Here is a 6,061-nt window from a genome sequence, read left to right as displayed (position 1 = left end):
CCCTGAGTGGGTATTAAAGGCAGTCTTCCATTCATCCCCCTCTCTTATTCGGATTAGATTGTACGCACCGCGTAGGTCAATCTTAGAAAAAATGGTGGCAGTACGAAGCTGGTCAAACAAGACCGAAATGAGAGGCAGTGGGTATGAGTTTTTAATCGTGATACGGTTCAATTCCCTGAAGTCGATGCAGGGTCGCAACGAACCGTCCTTTTTACCCACGAAGAAGAACCCCGACCCAACTGGAGACTGTGAAGGTCTGATAAATCCCTTAGCCAAGTTCTCCTGAATGTACTCTGCCATAGCCTGAGTCTCAGGACGTGACAGGGAGTACAACCTGCTCTTGGGAAGCTTAGCATTTGGCAACAAATCAATGGCACAGTCATAGGGGCGATGGGGAGGTAGTACCTCTGCAACTTTTTTGGAGAACACGTCCGCAAAATCTGCATAACACCCTGGCAATCCTGGCAAACTTAGCTGCGAGAGCCTGACTGGAAGGCTCAAGCAACTCCTGAAACAATCAGTACCCCAACTAAGAATCTCCCCAGAGACCCAGTCAAATTGAGGATTGTGGGCCCTTTACCAGGGTAACCCCAACACCAATGGGGCAAAAGTACAGACAGTCACATAAAAGGACAATTTTTCAGAGTGTGTGGCTCCAATAAACAAAGAAATCTGGCTAGTGCAAGAGGTAATTTTACCTTGGGATAATGGTTCCCCGTTTAACCCACAAATCTCAATTTCCGATGCCAAGGGTACTAAGGGAACAGAGTGTTTCAGGGCGAATTGGCGGTCCATAAAAACCCCGTCGGCCCCACTGTCCACAAAGGCCTCAGTCTTGACAGTTTGACCGAGGATCTTCAAGGTCACCGGAATGATAAAAGTCTTCTTGGGAAATTCTGACTTCTGGCCTGACAGGATATTTCCCATCACCCTCAGGCCCTGAAGTTTTCCGGCTTTTCTGGGCATGATACTACCACATGACCTTTATTCCCACAGTACAAACACAACCCCTGCTGTCTCCTCCGCGTCTTCTCACGCGAGGAGAGGCGGGTAGCCCCAATCTGCATAGGCTCCTCAGAAAATTCCTCAGAGTCTGAGGTTCCCTTGGGAAGGAAGGAAATCTCAGTCTCCCTTTCAAGCCTACGCTCTCTCAGCCGTCTATCCACCCGGATGGATAACTGCATGAGCTGATCCAAGCTATCAGGCAAGGGATATTGTACCAGTTGGTCCTTTATCTGGTTAGAAAGACCTCTTCGGTACTGGTGTCTCAGGGCTGGGTCATTCCACTGGGTATCATGGGCCAACCTCCGAAACTCCGTACAGTAAACCTCAACTGGCCTTCGCCCTTGCTTAAGGATCGAAATCTGAGCCTCGGCTGAGGCCGTCTTGTCAGGGTCATCATACAACATGCCCAGTGCCGTAAAAAAAGCATCAACACTTTTAAGCGACGGACAGTCAGGCTGCAACCCATATGCCCAGACCTGTGGGTCTCCTTGTAGCAAGGAAATCACTATGCCCACCCGCTGAATCTCCGACCCAGAAGACTGAGGCCTAAGCCGGAAGTATAGCTTGCAGCTCTCCTTGAAACAAAAGAACTGCGAGCGATCTCCAGAAAAACGATCCGGGAGATTTACTTTCGGCTCCTTAACCCCTGCAGGTGCTGCTGCTGCTGCGGGAGCTCCGCCAGCAGCCTGGGAGGTGTGCATTTTAATGGACAAATCATTAAATTGTCGAGTCAGGACCTGCACCTGATCGACCACCTGTTGCAACGTATTTTGAGGGGTATGCTCCATATTCCCACAAAATTTCAACAGGAGTATTAGGCTGCTGAATATGTTATGCACACCAGTGCCTGCAGGAAAGTACTGGTGTCAGAACTGTTATGCACTCCAGTGTCTGCAGGAATGTACTGGTGTTTGAACTGTTATGCAAAACAAATGGACTCACAGACAAACTGGGGAATATGACATAACGTACACAGAAGGTAATAGGGTAACAAAATACACACAAAGTGAACAAAGAAGCCCAGAGGCTAAGGAACTGGGTATCTCCCTTGTATTAGAACTGCACAGATGGAAAAAGCAAGATGTTGTGTTTTAATACGTAGAGAACCCGAAATGCTGTTGCTAAGGGCAACAGCAAAACCCTAAAGGGTTACCAACGGGTGTGGCAGTAAACTCCTTGGTCAGAGATGGAATGATAGACACAAGGAGAGTCTCCACAATCCTATTTCTCACTTGCAGTGCACAGGTTTTAGCTTACTGCCACTAAACTGACCCCTGACACCTAGCACAGTGAGACAGGATTAGACAGGCAAGTCTTAGAATACAGCCGCAAACTTGCTAAGTTCACAGAGTAGTAACAGAACCCCAGCAAGCTAAACGACTGACTCCAGTCTTACTGCTAGGTCTGGATTGGCAGAGTGTAATACCAAATCCCCAGGCCTATTTGCAGTAAGCAACAAACAAATACAAAGCTACACAGTACTGGCTAACTTTCATGAACTGACTAACCAACAAAGATTCAGCAGCATCTGCTTACCCTGAAAAGAGGCCTTATAAAGCAGGTGCTGTCCACGCCCCACTCAGACCTCACAGACTGTGAGCACAAAAACCAGCACCGGATCCCCTGCCGTGCACAGAGCCTATAACCACTGCACAGCAAAAGACCCGAACCGGAGTATCAGCTGCGCTCAGGTTACTCCACTAGCACTTGTCTCCCGGTTGCCATGACGACGTGGCAGCACAGGGCAGGAGACCCTAACAAAAGGTTCAAGTTCAAGATGGAATCGCTGAGGGCAGTGATTTCCAGTCTGGAGGAGGGGGAATTCATGGTGTCAATGGACATAAAAGATGCCTACTTACATGTTCCCATTTATCCTCCGCATCAAGCTTATCTGAGATTCGCAGTGCGGGATTGTCATTACCAATTTCAGACGTTACCGTTCGGACTCTCCACGGCACCGAGGGTGTTCACCAAGGTGATGGCGGAGATGATGGTCCTCCTTCGACAGCAGGGAGTCAATATAATTCCTTACCTGGACGATGATCTGATAAAGGCGAGGTCCAGGGAGAGGTTGGTGCAGAACATTGCACTCTCCCTGACAGTACTTCAACATCACGGGTGGATCATACATTTTCCAAAGTCACAATTGGAACTGACGACAAGATTGTCCTTTCTGGGGATGATACTGGACACAGAAGTACAAAGGGTATTTCTTCCAGTAGAAAAGGCTCTGGAAATCCAGAGAATGGTCAAACAAATTTTGAAACCAACAAGAGTGTCGATTCATCAATGCATTTGGTTGTTGGGAAAGATGGTAGCGGCCTACGAGGCCATACAGTTTGCCCGATTCCATGCCAGAGTATTCCAGTGGGACCTATTGGACAAGTGGTCCGGATCCCATCTACACATGCATCAGAGGATAATCCTGTCATCCAAAGCTAGAATTTCACTCCCGTGGTGGCTACACAGTTCTCACCCCTAGAGAGACGCAGGTTCGGGATTCAAGACTGGATCCTGGTGACCACGGATGCAAGTCTCCGAGGCTGGGGAGCAGTCACACAGGGGGAAAGCTTCCAAGGAAGATGGTAAAGTCAAGAAACTTGTCTCCACATAAACGTTCTGGAATTGAGAGCCATTTACAACGGCCTTCTACAAGCGGTGCATCTTCTTCAAGATCAACCCGTACAGATCCAGTCGGACAATGTAACAGCAGTCGCGTACATAAACCGTCAGGGCGGAACGAAAAGCAGAGCGGCAATGGCAGAGGTGTCAAAGATCCTCCTCTGGGCAGAAAGACATGCAAGAGCTCTGTCGGCAATTTTCATTCCGGGAGTGGACAACTGGGAAGCAGACTTCCTCAGCAGACACGATCTCCATCCAGGAGAATGGGGCCTCCACCAAGAAGTCTTCGCAGAGGTGACAGGTCTTTGGGGAGATCCTCAAGAAGACATGATGGCATCTCGTCTCAACAAGAAGCTTCAGAGATATTGTTCCAGGTCGAGAGACCCTCAAGCAATAGCAGTGGATGCACTAGTGACCCAGTGGGTGTTTCGGTCGGTATATGTCTTCCCTCCGCTTCCACTCATTCCGAAAGTTCTCAAACTCATAAGACGAACAGGCGTTCGAGCGATCCTCATTGTCCCAGACTGGCCAAGGGGGGCTTGGTATCCAGATCTTCAGGAGTTGCTCATAGAAGATCCTCGGCCTCTTCCTCTTCGCGAGGACCTGCTGCAGCAGGGGCCGTGCATGTATCAATATTTACCGCGGCTATGTTTGACGGCATGGCTGTTGAGCGCCGGATCCTAGCCCGAAAGGGTATTCCCAAAGAAGTCATCCCCACTCTTATTCAGGCCAGGAACGGAGTAACGTCTAAACATTACCACCGTATTTGGAGAAAATGTGTCTTGGTGTGAAACCAAGAAGGCTCCAACGGAAGAGTTTCAGTTAGGACGTTTTCTCCATTTTCTCCAGGCGGGTGTGAAAGCGGGCCTACGATTGGGTTCAGTCAAGGTCCAGATTTCGGCCTTGTCCGTTTTCTTTCAGAAACAATTGGCCTCCCTTACAGAAGTTCAGACATTCGTGAAAGGGGTTCTGCACATCCAACCTCCATTTGTGCCTCCTGTGGCACCATCAGATCTTAACGTGGTGTTGCAATTCCTTCAATCGGATTGGTTTGAACCTCTACAGGAGATAGAGTTGAAGTTTCTCACTTGGAAAGTGGTCATGCTGTTGGCCTTGGCATCCGCAAGAAGGGTGTCTGAGTTAGGGGCCTTGTCTCACAAGAGCCCGTACTTGGTTTTCCATGAAGATAGGGCTGAGTTAAGGACTCGTCAGCAATTTCCTCCAAAGGTCGTTTCTTTTTTCCATATAAACCAACCTATTGTGGTGCCAGTGGCTACTGACACCTTCGCTGCTTCAAAGTCTCTGGATGTGGTCAGGGCTTTGAGAATCTATGCCGCAAGAACAGCTCGGATACGGAAAACAGAGGCTCTGTTTGTCCTGTATGCTCCCAAGAAGATTGGGTGTCCTGCTTCTAAGCAGACGATTGCGCGCTGGATCAGAGGTACGATTCAGCACGCTCATTCTACGGCAGGATTGCCGATACCGAATTCGGTGACTGCCCATTCTACTAGAAAGGTGGGCTCATCCTGGGCGGCTGCCCGGGGGGTCTCAGCATTACAACTTTGTCGAGCAGCTACTTGGTCAGGGGCAAACACGTTTGCTAAGTTTTACAAGTTTGACACCTTGGCCGATGAGGACCTACAGTTTGGTCAATCAGTGCTGCAGGGTCATCCGCACTCTCCCGCCCGTACTGGAGCTTTGGTATAACCCCATGGTACTGAAGTGGACCCCAGCATCCTCTAGGACGTATGAGAAAATAGGATTTTAATACCTACCGGTAAATCCTTTTCTCCTAGTCCGTAGAGGATGCTGGGCACCCAGCCCAGTGCGTACTTTACCTGCAGTTGTTTATTTGTTAAAAAATGTTTTCATCATGGTTGCTGTAATGTTCATGCCGTTTTCATGTGTTTTGTTGAATGCCATGTGTGCAGCATGGTTGAAGAGTGAGCTGGTATGAATCTCACCATTAATTTAAAAGTAAATCCTTTTCTCAAAATGTCCGTTTCCCTAGGCACAGTTCCTATACTGAGGTCTGGAGGAGGGTCATAGAGGGAGGAGCCAGTTCACAATCTGAAAAAGTCTTAAAGTTCCCATGGCTCCTGCAGAACCGTCTATACCCCATGGTACTGAAGTGGACCCCAGCATCCTCTATGGACTAGGGGAAAAGGATTTACCGGTAGGTATTAAAATCCTGTTTTCTGTTTGTCCACATATTTTATGACTGACAGCCACCAGCACTGGTTTTGCCTATTACATTGCCCATAAAATGTTTTAAGTGGTCCTGGACCACCAACCCACGGCACACAGATTAAGAGCCACTGGCCTTGTGTTAAGTTGAAAATGTATCTGTCACTTACCCTAACAGCCAGCAGGGGTCGCCAAATGATTGGCCTTCTTCAAGTTGTATTGCTGCCAAAGTCGAGTCCTCCATAAA

This window comes from Pseudophryne corroboree, chromosome 8 (genome assembly GCF_028390025.1).
Source record: "Pseudophryne corroboree isolate aPseCor3 chromosome 8, aPseCor3.hap2, whole genome shotgun sequence".
Lineage (NCBI taxonomy): Eukaryota > Metazoa > Chordata > Amphibia > Anura > Myobatrachidae > Pseudophryne > Pseudophryne corroboree.
The sequence above is the reverse complement of the archived record's forward strand: the minus strand, read 5'-3'. Positions refer to the sequence as shown.